General features: G+C 54.7%; 21 non-coding genes across 21 annotated transcripts; all 21 read right to left on the reverse strand.

Moving 5' to 3' along the window:
- Positions 1–437: 437 nt before the first annotated feature.
- TRNAE-CUC (transfer RNA glutamic acid (anticodon CUC)) lies at positions 438–509 on the reverse strand. Its single transcript has one exon. It is a non-coding gene; the product is annotated as a tRNA-Glu (tRNA).
- Positions 510–854: 345 nt separating this feature from the next.
- On the reverse strand, positions 855–926 carry TRNAE-CUC (transfer RNA glutamic acid (anticodon CUC)). The gene has a single exon. It is a non-coding gene; the product is annotated as a tRNA-Glu (tRNA).
- A 345-nt stretch (positions 927–1,271) lies between these two features.
- On the reverse strand, positions 1,272–1,343 carry TRNAE-CUC (transfer RNA glutamic acid (anticodon CUC)). Its single transcript has one exon. It is a non-coding gene; the product is annotated as a tRNA-Glu (tRNA).
- A 762-nt stretch (positions 1,344–2,105) lies between these two features.
- On the reverse strand, positions 2,106–2,177 carry TRNAE-CUC (transfer RNA glutamic acid (anticodon CUC)). Its single transcript has one exon. It is a non-coding gene; the product is annotated as a tRNA-Glu (tRNA).
- A 345-nt stretch (positions 2,178–2,522) lies between these two features.
- On the reverse strand, positions 2,523–2,594 carry TRNAE-CUC (transfer RNA glutamic acid (anticodon CUC)). Its single transcript has one exon. It is a non-coding gene; the product is annotated as a tRNA-Glu (tRNA).
- Positions 2,595–3,356: 762 nt separating this feature from the next.
- Positions 3,357–3,428, reverse strand: TRNAE-CUC (transfer RNA glutamic acid (anticodon CUC)). The gene has a single exon. It is a non-coding gene; the product is annotated as a tRNA-Glu (tRNA).
- A 345-nt stretch (positions 3,429–3,773) lies between these two features.
- Positions 3,774–3,845, reverse strand: TRNAE-CUC (transfer RNA glutamic acid (anticodon CUC)). Its single transcript has one exon. It is a non-coding gene; the product is annotated as a tRNA-Glu (tRNA).
- Positions 3,846–4,190: 345 nt separating this feature from the next.
- TRNAE-CUC (transfer RNA glutamic acid (anticodon CUC)) lies at positions 4,191–4,262 on the reverse strand. The gene has a single exon. It is a non-coding gene; the product is annotated as a tRNA-Glu (tRNA).
- A 762-nt stretch (positions 4,263–5,024) lies between these two features.
- Positions 5,025–5,096, reverse strand: TRNAE-CUC (transfer RNA glutamic acid (anticodon CUC)). The gene has a single exon. It is a non-coding gene; the product is annotated as a tRNA-Glu (tRNA).
- Positions 5,097–6,692: 1,596 nt separating this feature from the next.
- TRNAE-CUC (transfer RNA glutamic acid (anticodon CUC)) lies at positions 6,693–6,764 on the reverse strand. The gene has a single exon. It is a non-coding gene; the product is annotated as a tRNA-Glu (tRNA).
- A 762-nt stretch (positions 6,765–7,526) lies between these two features.
- TRNAE-CUC (transfer RNA glutamic acid (anticodon CUC)) lies at positions 7,527–7,598 on the reverse strand. The gene has a single exon. It is a non-coding gene; the product is annotated as a tRNA-Glu (tRNA).
- A 345-nt stretch (positions 7,599–7,943) lies between these two features.
- On the reverse strand, positions 7,944–8,015 carry TRNAE-CUC (transfer RNA glutamic acid (anticodon CUC)). The gene has a single exon. It is a non-coding gene; the product is annotated as a tRNA-Glu (tRNA).
- A 762-nt stretch (positions 8,016–8,777) lies between these two features.
- TRNAE-CUC (transfer RNA glutamic acid (anticodon CUC)) lies at positions 8,778–8,849 on the reverse strand. The gene has a single exon. It is a non-coding gene; the product is annotated as a tRNA-Glu (tRNA).
- A 345-nt stretch (positions 8,850–9,194) lies between these two features.
- TRNAE-CUC (transfer RNA glutamic acid (anticodon CUC)) lies at positions 9,195–9,266 on the reverse strand. Its single transcript has one exon. It is a non-coding gene; the product is annotated as a tRNA-Glu (tRNA).
- A 762-nt stretch (positions 9,267–10,028) lies between these two features.
- Positions 10,029–10,100, reverse strand: TRNAE-CUC (transfer RNA glutamic acid (anticodon CUC)). The gene has a single exon. It is a non-coding gene; the product is annotated as a tRNA-Glu (tRNA).
- Positions 10,101–10,862: 762 nt separating this feature from the next.
- TRNAE-CUC (transfer RNA glutamic acid (anticodon CUC)) lies at positions 10,863–10,934 on the reverse strand. The gene has a single exon. It is a non-coding gene; the product is annotated as a tRNA-Glu (tRNA).
- A 762-nt stretch (positions 10,935–11,696) lies between these two features.
- TRNAE-CUC (transfer RNA glutamic acid (anticodon CUC)) lies at positions 11,697–11,768 on the reverse strand. Its single transcript has one exon. It is a non-coding gene; the product is annotated as a tRNA-Glu (tRNA).
- A 345-nt stretch (positions 11,769–12,113) lies between these two features.
- On the reverse strand, positions 12,114–12,185 carry TRNAE-CUC (transfer RNA glutamic acid (anticodon CUC)). Its single transcript has one exon. It is a non-coding gene; the product is annotated as a tRNA-Glu (tRNA).
- Positions 12,186–12,530: 345 nt separating this feature from the next.
- TRNAE-CUC (transfer RNA glutamic acid (anticodon CUC)) lies at positions 12,531–12,602 on the reverse strand. The gene has a single exon. It is a non-coding gene; the product is annotated as a tRNA-Glu (tRNA).
- A 345-nt stretch (positions 12,603–12,947) lies between these two features.
- TRNAE-CUC (transfer RNA glutamic acid (anticodon CUC)) lies at positions 12,948–13,019 on the reverse strand. Its single transcript has one exon. It is a non-coding gene; the product is annotated as a tRNA-Glu (tRNA).
- A 345-nt stretch (positions 13,020–13,364) lies between these two features.
- TRNAE-CUC (transfer RNA glutamic acid (anticodon CUC)) lies at positions 13,365–13,436 on the reverse strand. The gene has a single exon. It is a non-coding gene; the product is annotated as a tRNA-Glu (tRNA).
- Between the last annotated feature and the right edge of the window lie 636 nt (positions 13,437–14,072).

A 14,072-nucleotide genomic window follows, 5' to 3' on the forward strand; every position in this document is an offset into this window, starting at 1 on the left:
GCTACCAGGGCAAAGAAGAATTCCCTGACCGGGAATCGAACCCGGGCTGCGGCGGTGAGAGCGCCGAATCCTAGCCACTAGACCACCAGGGAGAGGTGTGCCCTGTTCTTCCCAGGCTAGCGAGACGAAGTCAATGGCAAATACCCAAGATGGCGTTGATGCACTTTGGAGTGGGCAAATACGGCTTTCTTCCGTCAGAACCAAGGTCTCCAAAATGGGGTGAAGGAGGCACTTCTAGCTACAGCTGGTTAGCAGTGGGTTATCCTAGTCTCTTAACAGCTGGCCGAGTTGACCATGTGGGCCTAAAAGCGCGAAAAGCTTGACAAGGCTCAGCGCAACTGAGAAAACCAGGCCGATGGATGGCGGAGCATTTTTTGGCCCTTAACGAAGCAGAAGCCCAGACGATAGTGTCCAGCTGCTACCAGGGCAAAGAAGAATTCCCTGACCGGGAATCGAACCCGGGCCGCGGCGGTGAGAGCGCCGAATCCTAGCCACTAGACCACCAGGGAGAGGTGTGCCCCGTTCTTCCCAGGCTAGCGAGACGAAGTCAATGGCAAATACCCAAGATGGCGTTGATGCACTTTGGAGTGGGCAAATACGGCTTTCTTCCGTCAGAACCAAGGTCTCCAAAATGGGGTGAAGGAGGCACTTCTAGCTACAGCTGGTTAGCAGTGGGTTATCCTAGTCTCTTAACAGCTGGCCGAGTTGACCATGTGGGCCTAAAAGCGCGAAAAGCTTGACAAGGCTCAGCGCAACTGAGAAAACCAGGCCGATGGATGGCGGAGCATTTTTTGGCCCTTAACGAAGCAGAAGCCCAGACGATAGTGTCCAGCTGCTACCAGGGCAAAGAAGAATTCCCTGACCGGGAATCGAACCCGGGCCGCGGCGGTGAGAGCGCCGAATCCTAGCCACTAGACCACCAGGGAGAGGTGTGCCCCGTTCTTCCCAGGCTAGCGAGACGAAGTCAATGGCAAATACCCAAGATGGCGTTGATGCACTTTGGAGTGGGCAAATACGGCTTTCTTCCGTCAGAACCAAGGTCTCCAAAATGGGGTGAAGGAGGCACTTCTAGCTACAGCTGGTTAGCAGTGGGTTATCCTAGTCTCTTAACAGCTGGCCGAGTTGACCATGTGGGCCTAAAAGCGCGAAAAGCTTGACAAGGCTCAGCGCAACTGAGAAAACCAGGCCGATGGATGGCGGAGCATTTTTTGGCCCTTAACGAAGCAGAAGCCCAGACGATAGTGTCCAGCTGCTACCAGGGCAAAGAAGAATTCCCTGACCGGGAATCGAACCCGGGCCGCGGCGGTGAGAGCGCCGAATCCTAGCCACTAGACCACCAGGGAGAGGTGTGCCCCGTTTTTCCCAGGCTAGCGAGACGAAGTCAATGGCAAATACCCAAGATGGCGTTGATGCACTTTGGAGTGGGCAAATACGGCTTTCTTCCGTCAGAACCAAGGTCTCCAAAATGGGGTGAAGGAGGCACTTCTAGCTACAGCTGGTTAGCAGTGGGTTATCCTAGTCTCTTAACAGCTGGCCGAGTTGGCCATGTGGGCCTAAAAGCGCGAAAAGCTTGACAAGGCTCAGCGGAACTGAGAAAACCAGGCCGATGGATGGCGGAGCATTTTTTGGCCCTTAACGAAGCAGAAGCCCAGACGATAGTGTCCAGCTGCTACCAGGGCAAAGAAGAATTCCCTGACCGGGAATCGAACCCGGGCTGCGGCGGTGAGAGCGCCGAATCCTAGCCACTAGACCACCAGGGAGAGGTGTGCCCTGTTCTTCCCAGGCTAGCGAGACGAAGTCAATGGCAAATACCCAAGATGGCGTTGATGCACTTTGGAGTGGGCAAATACGGCTTTCTTCCGTCAGAACCAAGGTCTCCAAAATGGGGTGAAGGAGGCACTTCTAGCTACAGCTGGTTAGCAGTGGGTTATCCTAGTCTCTTAACAGCTGGCCGAGTTGACCATGTGGGCCTAAAAGCGCGAAAAGCTTGACAAGGCTCAGCGCAACTGAGAAAACCAGGCCGATGGATGGCGGAGCATTTTTTGGCCCTTAACGAAGCAGAAGCCCAGACGATAGTGTCCAGCTGCTACCAGGGCAAAGAAGAATTCCCTGACCGGGAATCGAACCCGGGCCGCGGCGGTGAGAGCGCCGAATCCTAGCCACTAGACCACCAGGGAGAGGTGTGCCCCGTTCTTCCCAGGCTAGCGAGACGAAGTCAATGGCAAATACCCAAGATGGCGTTGATGCACTTTGGAGTGGGCAAATACGGCTTTCTTCCGTCAGAACCAAGGTCTCCAAAATGGGGTGAAGGAGGCACTTCTAGCTACAGCTGGTTAGCAGTGGGTTATCCTAGTCTCTTAACAGCTGGCCGAGTTGACCATGTGGGCCTAAAAGCGCGAAAAGCTTGACAAGGCTCAGCGCAACTGAGAAAACCAGGCCGATGGATGGCGGAGCATTTTTTGGCCCTTAACGAAGCAGAAGCCCAGACGATAGTGTCCAGCTGCTACCAGGGCAAAGAAGAATTCCCTGACCGGGAATCGAACCCGGGCCGCGGCGGTGAGAGCGCCGAATCCTAGCCACTAGACCACCAGGGAGAGGTGTGCCCCGTTTTTCCCAGGCTAGCGAGACGAAGTCAATGGCAAATACCCAAGATGGCGTTGATGCACTTTGGAGTGGGCAAATACGGCTTTCTTCCGTCAGAACCAAGGTCTCCAAAATGGGGTGAAGGAGGCACTTCTAGCTACAGCTGGTTAGCAGTGGGTTATCCTAGTCTCTTAACAGCTGGCCGAGTTGGCCATGTGGGCCTAAAAGCGCGAAAAGCTTGACAAGGCTCAGCGGAACTGAGAAAACCAGGCCGATGGATGGCGGAGCATTTTTTGGCCCTTAACGAAGCAGAAGCCCAGACGATAGTGTCCAGCTGCTACCAGGGCAAAGAAGAATTCCCTGACCGGGAATCGAACCCGGGCTGCGGCGGTGAGAGCGCCGAATCCTAGCCACTAGACCACCAGGGAGAGGTGTGCCCTGTTCTTCCCAGGCTAGCGAGACGAAGTCAATGGCAAATACCCAAGATGGCGTTGATGCACTTTGGAGTGGGCAAATACGGCTTTCTTCCGTCAGAACCAAGGTCTCCAAAATGGGGTGAAGGAGGCACTTCTAGCTACAGCTGGTTAGCAGTGGGTTATCCTAGTCTCTTAACAGCTGGCCGAGTTGACCATGTGGGCCTAAAAGCGCGAAAAGCTTGACAAGGCTCAGCGCAACTGAGAAAACCAGGCCGATGGATGGCGGAGCATTTTTTGGCCCTTAACGAAGCAGAAGCCCAGACGATAGTGTCCAGCTGCTACCAGGGCAAAGAAGAATTCCCTGACCGGGAATCGAACCCGGGCCGCGGCGGTGAGAGCGCCGAATCCTAGCCACTAGACCACCAGGGAGAGGTGTGCCCCGTTCTTCCCAGGCTAGCGAGACGAAGTCAATGGCAAATACCCAAGATGGCGTTGATGCACTTTGGAGTGGGCAAATACGGCTTTCTTCCGTCAGAACCAAGGTCTCCAAAATGGGGTGAAGGAGGCACTTCTAGCTACAGCTGGTTAGCAGTGGGTTATCCTAGTCTCTTAACAGCTGGCCGAGTTGACCATGTGGGCCTAAAAGCGCGAAAAGCTTGACAAGGCTCAGCGCAACTGAGAAAACCAGGCCGATGGATGGCGGAGCATTTTTTGGCCCTTAACGAAGCAGAAGCCCAGACGATAGTGTCCAGCTGCTACCAGGGCAAAGAAGAATTCCCTGACCGGGAATCGAACCCGGGCCGCGGCGGTGAGAGCGCCGAATCCTAGCCACTAGACCACCAGGGAGAGGTGTGCCCCGTTCTTCCCAGGCTAGCGAGACGAAGTCAATGGCAAATACCCAAGATGGCGTTGATGCACTTTGGAGTGGGCAAATACGGCTTTCTTCCGTCAGAACCAAGGTCTCCAAAATGGGGTGAAGGAGGCACTTCTAGCTACAGCTGGTTAGCAGTGGGTTATCCTAGTCTCTTAACAGCTGGCCGAGTTGACCATGTGGGCCTAAAAGCGCGAAAAGCTTGACAAGGCTCAGCGCAACTGAGAAAACCAGGCCGATGGATGGCGGAGCATTTTTTGGCCCTTAACGAAGCAGAAGCCCAGACGATAGTGTCCAGCTGCTACCAGGGCAAAGAAGAATTCCCTGACCGGGAATCGAACCCGGGCCGCGGCGGTGAGAGCGCCGAATCCTAGCCACTAGACCACCAGGGAGAGGTGTGCCCCGTTTTTCCCAGGCTAGCGAGACGAAGTCAATGGCAAATACCCAAGATGGCGTTGATGCACTTTGGAGTGGGCAAATACGGCTTTCTTCCGTCAGAACCAAGGTCTCCAAAATGGGGTGAAGGAGGCACTTCTAGCTACAGCTGGTTAGCAGTGGGTTATCCTAGTCTCTTAACAGCTGGCCGAGTTGGCCATGTGGGCCTAAAAGCGCGAAAAGCTTGACAAGGCTCAGCGGAACTGAGAAAACCAGGCCGATGGATGGCGGAGCATTTTTTGGCCCTTAACGAAGCAGAAGCCCAGACGATAGTGTCCAGCTGCTACCAGGGCAAAGAAGAATTCCCTGACCGGGAATCGAACCCGGGCTGCGGCGGTGAGAGCGCCGAATCCTAGCCACTAGACCACCAGGGAGAGGTGTGCCCTGTTCTTCCCAGGCTAGCGAGACGAAGTCAATGGCAAATACCCAAGATGGCGTTGATGCACTTTGGAGTGGGCAAATACGGCTTTCTTCCGTCAGAACCAAGGTCTCCAAAATGGGGTGAAGGAGGCACTTCTAGCTACAGCTGGTTAGCAGTGGGTTATCCTAGTCTCTTAACAGCTGGCCGAGTTGACCATGTGGGCCTAAAAGCGCGAAAAGCTTGACAAGGCTCAGCGCAACTGAGAAAACCAGGCCGATGGATGGCGGAGCATTTTTTGGCCCTTAACGAAGCAGAAGCCCAGACGATAGTGTCCAGCTGCTACCAGGGCAAAGAAGAATTCCCTGACCGGGAATCGAACCCGGGCCGCGGCGGTGAGAGCGCCGAATCCTAGCCACTAGACCACCAGGGAGAGGTGTGCCCCGTTCTTCCCAGGCTAGCGAGACGAAGTCAATGGCAAATACCCAAGATGGCGTTGATGCACTTTGGAGTGGGCAAATACGGCTTTCTTCCGTCAGAACCAAGGTCTCCAAAATGGGGTGAAGGAGGCACTTCTAGCTACAGCTGGTTAGCAGTGGGTTATCCTAGTCTCTTAACAGCTGGCCGAGTTGACCATGTGGGCCTAAAAGCGCGAAAAGCTTGACAAGGCTCAGCGCAACTGAGAAAACCAGGCCGATGGATGGCGGAGCATTTTTTGGCCCTTAACGAAGCAGAAGCCCAGACGATAGTGTCCAGCTGCTACCAGGGCAAAGAAGAATTCCCTGACCGGGAATCGAACCCAGGCCGCGGCGGTGAGAGCGCCGAATCCTAGCCACTAGACCACCAGGGAGAGGTGTGCCCCGTTTTTCCCAGGCTAGCGAGACGAAGTCAATGGCAAATACCCAAGATGGCGTTGATGCACTTTGGAGTGGGCAAATACGGCTTTCTTCCGTCAGAACCAAGGTCTCCAAAATGGGGTGAAGGAGGCACTTCTAGCTACAGCTGGTTAGCAGTGGGTTATCCTAGTCTCTTAACAGCTGGCCGAGTTGGCCATGTGGGACTAAAAGCGCGAAAAGCTTGACAAGGCTCAGCGGAACTGAGAAAACCAGGCCGATGGATGGCGGAGCATTTTTTGGCCCTTAACGAAGCAGAAGCCCAGACGATAGTGTCCAGCTGCTACCAGGGCAAAGAAGAATTCCCTGACCGGGAATCGAACCCGGGCTGCGGCGGTGAGAGCGCCGAATCCTAGCCACTAGACCACCAGGGAGAGGTGTGCCCTGTTCTTCCCAGGCTAGCGAGACGAAGTCAATGGCAAATACCCAAGATGGCGTTGATGCACTTTGGAGTGGGCAAATACGGCTTTCTTCCGTCAGAACCAAGGTCTCCAAAATGGGGTGAAGGAGGCACTTCTAGCTACAGCTGGTTAGCAGTGGGTTATCCTAGTCTCTTAACAGCTGGCCGAGTTGACCATGTGGGCCTAAAAGCGCGAAAAGCTTGACAAGGCTCAGCGCAACTGAGAAAACCAGGCCGATGGATGGCGGAGCATTTTTTGGCCCTTAACGAAGCAGAAGCCCAGACGATAGTGTCCAGCTGCTACCAGGGCAAAGAAGAATTCCCTGACCGGGAATCGAACCCGGGCCGCGGCAGTGAGAGCGCCGAATCCTTGCCACTAGACCACCAGGGAGAGGTGTGCCCCGTTCTTCCCAGGCTAGCGAGACGAAGTCAATGGCAAATACCCAAGATGGCGTTGATGCACTTTGGAGTGGGCAAATACGGCTTTCTTCCGTCAGAACCAAGGTCTCCAAAATGGGGTGAAGGAGGCACTTCTAGCTACAGCTGGTTAGCAGTGGGTTATCCTAGTCTCTTAACAGCTGGCCGAGTTGACCATGTGGGCCTAAAAGCGCGAAAAGCTTGACAAGGCTCAGCGCAACTGAGAAAACCAGGCCGATGGATGGCGGAGCATTTTTTGGCCCTTAACGAAGCAGAAGCCCAGACGATAGTGTCCAGCTGCTACCAGGGCAAAGAAGAATTCCCTGACCGGGAATCGAACCCGGGCCGCGGCGGTGAGAGCGCCGAATCCTAGCCACTAGACCACCAGGGAGAGGTGTGCCCCGTTTTTCCCAGGCTAGCGAGACGAAGTCAATGGCAAATACCCAAGATGGCGTTGATGCACTTTGGAGTGGGCAAATACGGCTTTCTTCCGTCAGAACCAAGGTCTCCAAAATGGGGTGAAGGAGGCACTTCTAGCTACAGCTGGTTAGCAGTGGGTTATCCTAGTCTCTTAACAGCTGGCCGAGTTGGCCATGTGGGCCTAAAAGCGCGAAAAGCTTGACAAGGCTCAGCGGAACTGAGAAAACCAGGCCGATGGATGGCGGAGCATTTTTTGGCCCTTAACGAAGCAGAAGCCCAGACGATAGTGTCCAGCTGCTACCAGGGCAAAGAAGAATTCCCTGACCGGGAATCGAACCCGGGCTGCGGCGGTGAGAGCGCCGAATCCTAGCCACTAGACCACCAGGGAGAGGTGTGCCCTGTTCTTCCCAGGCTAGCGAGACGAAGTCAATGGCAAATACCCAAGATGGCGTTGATGCACTTTGGAGTGGGCAAATACGGCTTTCTTCCGTCAGAACCAAGGTCTCCAAAATGGGGTGAAGGAGGCACTTCTAGCTACAGCTGGTTAGCAGTGGGTTATCCTAGTCTCTTAACAGCTGGCCGAGTTGACCATGTGGGCCTAAAAGCGCGAAAAGCTTGACAAGGCTCAGCGCAACTGAGAAAACCAGGCCGATGGATGGCGGAGCATTTTTTGGCCCTTAACGAAGCAGAAGCCCAGACGATAGTGTCCAGCTGCTACCAGGGCAAAGAAGAATTCCCTGACCGGGAATCGAACCCGGGCCGCGGCGGTGAGAGCGCCGAATCCTAGCCACTAGACCACCAGGGAGAGGTGTGCCCCATTCTTCCCAGGCTAGCGAGACGAAGTCAATGGCAAATACCCAAGATGGCGTTGATGCACTTTGGAGTGGGCAAATACGGCTTTCTTCCGTCAGAACCAAGGTCTCCAAAATGGGGTGAAGGAGGCACTTCTAGCTACAGCTGGTTAGCAGTGGGTTATCCTAGTCTCTTAACAGCTGGCCGAGTTGACCATGTGGGCCTAAAAGCGCGAAAAGCTTGACAAGGCTCAGCGCAACTGAGAAAACCAGGCCGATGGATGGCGGAGCATTTTTTGGCCCTTAACGAAGCAGAAGCCCAGACGATAGTGTCCAGCTGCTACCAGGGCAAAGAAGAATTCCCTGACCGGGAATCGAACCCGGGCCGCGGCGGTGAGAGCGCCGAATCCTAGCCACTAGACCACCAGGGAGAGGTGTGCCCCGTTTTTCCCAGGCTAGCGAGACGAAGTCAATGGCAAATACCCAAGATGGCGTTGATGCACTTTGGAGTGGGCAAATACGGCTTTCTTCCGTCAGAACCAAGGTCTCCAAAATGGGGTGAAGGAGGCACTTCTAGCTACAGCTGGTTAGCAGTGGGTTATCCTAGTCTCTTAACAGCTGGCCGAGTTGGCCATGTGGGCCTAAAAGCGCGAAAAGCTTGACAAGGCTCAGCGGAACTGAGAAAACCAGGCCGATGGATGGCGGAGCATTTTTTGGCCCTTAACGAAGCAGAAGCCCAGACGATAGTGTCCAGCTGCTACCAGGGCAAAGAAGAATTCCCTGACCGGGAATCGAACCCGGGCTGCGGCGGTGAGAGCGCCGAATCCTAGCCACTAGACCACCAGGGAGTGGTGTGCCCTGTTCTTCCCAGGCTAGCGAGACGAAGTCAATGGCAAATACCCAAGATGGCGTTGATGCACTTTGGAGTGGGCAAATACGGCTTTCTTCCGTCAGAACCAAGGTCTCCAAAATGGGGTGAAGGAGGCACTTCTAGCTACAGCTGGTTAGCAGTGGGTTATCCTAGTCTCTTAACAGCTGGCCGAGTTGACCATGTGGGCCTAAAAGCGCGAAAAGCTTGACAAGGCTCAGCGCAACTGAGAAAACCAGGCCGATGGATGGCGGAGCATTTTTTGGCCCTTAACGAAGCAGAAGCCCAGACGATAGTGTCCAGCTGCTACCAGGGCAAAGAAGAATTCCCTGACCGGGAATCGAACCCGGGCCGCGGCGGTGAGAGCGCCGAATCCTAGCCACTAGACCACCAGGGAGAGGTGTGCCCCGTTCTTCCCAGGCTAGCGAGACGAAGTCAATGGCAAATACCCAAGATGGCGTTGATGCACTTTGGAGTGGGCAAATACGGCTTTCTTCCGTCAGAACCAAGGTCTCCAAAATGGGGTGAAGGAGGCACTTCTAGCTACAGCTGGTTAGCAGTGGGTTATCCTAGTCTCTTAACAGCTGGCCGAGTTGACCATGTGGGCCTAAAAGCGCGAAAAGCTTGACAAGGCTCAGCGCAACTGAGAAAACCAGGCCGATGGATGGCGGAGCATTTTTTGGCCCTTAACGAAGCAGAAGCCCAGACGATAGTGTCCAGCTGCTACCAGGGCAAAGAAGAATTCCCTGACCGGGAATCGAACCCGGGCCGCGGCGGTGAGAGCGCCGAATCCTAGCCACTAGACCACCAGGGAGAGGTGTGCCCCGTTTTTCCCAGGCTAGCGAGACGAAGTCAATGGCAAATACCCAAGATGGCGTTGATGCACTTTGGAGTGGGCAAATACGGCTTTCTTCCGTCAGAACCAAGGTCTCCAAAATGGGGTGAAGGAGGCACTTCTAGCTACAGCTGGTTAGCAGTGGGTTATCCTAGTCTCTTAACAGCTGGCCGAGTTGGCCATGTGGGCCTAAAAGCGCGAAAAGCTTGACAAGGCTCAGCGGAACTGAGAAAACCAGGCCGATGGATGGCGGAGCATTTTTTGGCCCTTAACGAAGCAGAAGCCCAGACGATAGTGTCCAGCTGCTACCAGGGCAAAGAAGAATTCCCTGACCGGGAATCGAACCCGGGCTGCGGCGGTGAGAGCGCCGAATCCTAGCCACTAGACCACCAGGGAGAGGTGTGCCCTGTTCTTCCCAGGCTAGCGAGACGAAGTCAATGGCAAATACCCAAGATGGCGTTGATGCACTTTGGAGTGGGCAAATACGGCTTTCTTCCGTCAGAACCAAGGTCTCCAAAATGGGGTGAAGGAGGCACTTCTAGCTACAGCTGGTTAGCAGTGGGTTATCCTAGTCTCTTAACAGCTGGCCGAGTTGACCATGTGGGCCTAAAAGCGCGAAAAGCTTGACAAGGCTCAGCGCAACTGAGAAAACCAGGCCGATGGATGGCGGAGCATTTTTTGGCCCTTAACGAAGCAGAAGCCCAGACGATAGTGTCCAGCTGCTACCAGGGCAAAGAAGAATTCCCTGACCGGGAATCGAACCCGGGCCGCGGCGGTGAGAGCGCCGAATCCTAGCCACTAGACCACCAGGGAGAGGTGTGCCCCGTTTTTCCCAGGCTAGCGAGACGAAGTCAATGGCAAATACCCAAGATGGCGTTGATGCACTTTGGAGTGGGCAAATACGGCTTTCTTCCGTCAGAACCAAGGTCTCCAAAATGGGGTGAAGGAGGCACTTCTAGCTACAGCTGGTTAGCAGTGGGTTATCCTAGTCTCTTAACAGCTGGCCGAGTTGGCCATGTGGGCCTAAAAGCGCGAAAAGCTTGACAAGGCTCAGCGCAACTGAGAAAACCAGGCCGATGGATGGCGGAGCATTTTTTGGCCCTTAACGAAGCAGAAGCCCAGACGATAGTGTCCAGCTGCTACCAGGGCAAAGAAGAATTCCCTGACCGGGAATCGAACCCGGGCTGCGGCGGTGAGAGCGCCGAATCCTAGCCACTAGACCACCAGGGAGAGGTGTGCCCTGTTCTTCCCAGGCTAGCGAGACGAAGTCAATGGCAAATACCCAAGATGGCGTTGATGCACTTTGGAGTGGGCAAATACGGCTTTCTTCCGTCAGAACCAAGGTCTCCAAAATGGGGTGAAGGAGGCACTTCTAGCTACAGCTGGTTAGCAGTGGGTTATCCTAGTCTCTTAACAGCTGGCCGAGTTGACCATGTGGGCCTAAAAGCGCGAAAAGCTTGACAAGGCTCAGCGCAACTGAGAAAACCAGGCCGATGGATGGCGGAGCATTTTTTGGCCCTTAACGAAGCAGAAGCCCAGACGATAGTGTCCAGCTGCTACCAGGGCAAAGAAGAATTCCCTGACCGGGAATCGAACCCGGGCCGCGGCGGTGAGAGCGCCGAATCCTAGCCACTAGACCACCAGGGAGAGGTGTGCCCCGTTCTTCCCAGGCTAGCGAGACGAAGTCAATGGCAAATACCCAAGATGGCGTTGATGCACTTTGGAGTGGGCAAATACGGCTTTCTTCCGTCAGAACCAAGGTCTCCAAAATGGGGTGAAGGAGGCACTTCTAGCTACAGCTGGTTAGCAGTGGGTTATCCTAGTCTCTTAACAGCTGGCCGAGTTGACCATGTGGGCCTAAAAGCGCGAAAAGCTTGACAAGGCTCAGCGCAACTGAGAAAACCAGGCCGATGGATGGCGGAGCATTTTTTGGCCCTTAACGAAGCAGAAGCCCAGACGATAGTGTCCAGCTGCTACCAGGGCAAAGAAGAATTCCCTGACCGGGAATCGAACCCGGGCTGCGGCGGTGAGAGCGCCGAATCCTAGCCACTAGACCACCAGGGAGAGGTGTGCCCTGTTCTTCCCAGGCTAGCGAGACGAAGTCAATGGCAAATACCCAAGATGGCGTTGATGCACTTTGGAGTGGGCAAATACGGCTTTCTTCCGTCAGAACCAAGGTCTCCAAAATGGGGTGAAGGAGGCACTTCTAGCTACAGCTGGTTAGCAGTGGGTTATCCTAGTCTCTTAACAGCTGGCCGAGTTGACCATGTGGGCCTAAAAGCGCGAAAAGCTTGACAAGGCTCAGCGCAACTGAGAAAACCAGGCCGATGGATGGCGGAGCATTTTTTGGCCCTTAACGAAGCAGAAGCCCAGACGATAGTGTCCAGCTGCTACCAGGGCAAAGAAGAATTCCCTGACCGGGAATCGAACCCGGGCCGCGGCGGTGAGAGCGCCGAATCCTAGCCACTAGACCACCAGGGAGAGGTGTGCCCCGTTCTTCCCAGGCTAGCGAGACGAAGTCAATGGCAAATACCCAAGATGGCGTTGATGCACTTTGGAGTGGGCAAATACGGCTTTCTTCCGTCAGAACCAAGGTCTCCAAAATGGGGTGAAGGAGGCACTTCTAGCTACAGCTGGTTAGCAGTGGGTTATCCTAGTCTCTTAACAGCTGGCCGAGTTGACCATGTGGGCCTAAAAGCGCGAAAAGCTTGACAAGGCTCAGCGCAACTGAGAAAACCAGGCCGATGGATGGCGGAGCATTTTTTGGCCCTTAACGAAGCAGAAGCCCAGACGATAGTGTCCAGCTGCTACCAGGGCAAAGAAGAATTCCCTGACCGGGAATCGAACCCGGGCCGCGGCGGTGAGAGCGCCGAATCCTAGCCACTAGACCACCAGGGAGAGGTGTGCCCCGTTTTTCCCAGGCTAGCGAGACGAAGTCAATGGCAAATACCCAAGATGGCGTTGATGCACTTTGGAGTGGGCAAATACGGCTTTCTTCCGTCAGAACCAAGGTCTCCAAAATGGGGTGAAGGAGGCACTTCTAGCTACAGCTGGTTAGCAGTGGGTTATCCTAGTCTCTTAACAGCTGGCCGAGTTGGCCATGTGGGACTAAAAGCGCGAAAAGCTTGACAAGGCTCAGCGGAACTGAGAAAACCAGGCCGATGGATGGCGGAGCATTTTTTGGCCCTTAACGAAGCAGAAGCCCAGACGATAGTGTCCAGCTGCTACCAGGGCAAAGAAGAATTCCCTGACCGGGAATCGAACCCGGGCCGCGGCGGTGAGAGCGCCGAATCCTAGCCACTAGACCACCAGGGAGAGGTGTGCCCTGTTCTTCCCAGGCTAGCGAGACGAAGTCAATGGCAAATACCCAAGATGGCGTTGATGCACTTTGGAGTGGGCAAATACGGCTTTCTTCCGTCAGAACCAAGGTCTCCAAAATGGGGTGAAGGAGGCACTTCTAGCTACAGCTGGTTAGCAGTGGGTTATCCTAGTCTCTTAACAGCTGGCCGAGTTGACCATGTGGGCCTAAAAGCGCGAAAAGCTTGACAAGGCTCAGCGCAACTGAGAAAACCAGGCCGATGGATGGCGGAGCATTTTTTGGCCCTTAACGAAGCAGAAGCCCAGACGATAGTGTCCAGCTGCTACCAGGGCAAAGAAGAATTCCCTGACCGGGAATCGAACCCGGGCCGCGGCGGTGAGAGCGCCGAATCCTAGCCACTAGACCACCAGGGAGAGGTGTGCCCCGTTCTTCCCAGGCTAGCGAGACGAAGTCAATGGCAAATACCCAAGATGGCGTTGATGCACTTTGGAGTGGGCAAATACGGCTTTCTTCCGTCAGAACCAAGGTCTCCAAAATGGGGTGAAGGAGGCACTTCTAGCTACAGCTGGTTAGCAGTGGGTTATCCTAGTCTCTTAACAGCTGGCCGAGTTGACCATGTGGGCCTAAAAGCGCGAAAAGCTTGACAAGGCTCAGCGCAACTGAGAAAACCAGGCCGATGGATGGCGGAGCATTTTTTGGCCCTTAACGAAGCAGAAGCCCAGACGATAGTGTCCAGCTGCTACCAGGGCAAAGAAGAATTCCCTGACCGGGAATCGAACCCGGGCCGCGGCGGTGAGAGCGCCGAATCCTAGCCACTAGACCACCAGGGAGAGGTGTGCCCCGTTTTTCCCAGGCTAGCGAGACGAAGTCAATGGCAAATACCCAAGATGGCGTTGATGCACTTTGGAGTGGGCAAATACGGCTTTCTTCCGTCAGAACCAAGGTCTCCAAAATGGGGTGAAGGAGGCACTTCTAGCTACAGCTGGTTAGCAGTGGGTTATCCTAGTCTCTTAACAGCTGGCCGAGTTGGCCATGTGGGCCTAAAAGCGCGAAAAGCTTGACAAGGCTCAGCGGAACTGAGAAAACCAGGCCGATGGATGGCGGAGCATTTTTTGGCCCTTAACGAAGCAGAAGCCCAGACGATAGTGTCCAGCTGCTACCAGGGCAAAGAAGAATTCCCTGACCGGGAATCGAACCCGGGCTGCGGCGGTGAGAGCGCCGAATCCTAGCCACTAGACCACCAGGGAGAGGTGTGCCCTGTTCTTCCCAGGCTAGCGAGACGAAGTCAATGGCAAATACCCAAGATGGCGTTGATGCACTTTGGAGTGGGCAAATACGGCTTTCTTCCGTCAGAACCAAGGTCTCCAAAATGGGGTGAAGGAGGCACTTCTAGCTACAGCTGGTTAGCAGTGGGTTATCCTAGTCTCTTAACAGCTGGCCGAGTTGACCATGTGGGCCTAAAAGCG

This window comes from Lithobates pipiens, unplaced genomic scaffold (genome assembly GCF_037356315.1).
Source record: "Lithobates pipiens isolate NorthernLeopardFrog02 unplaced genomic scaffold, aLitPip1_a1.2 Scaffold_1, whole genome shotgun sequence".
In the NCBI taxonomy this organism is placed as follows: domain Eukaryota; kingdom Metazoa; phylum Chordata; class Amphibia; order Anura; family Ranidae; genus Lithobates; species Lithobates pipiens.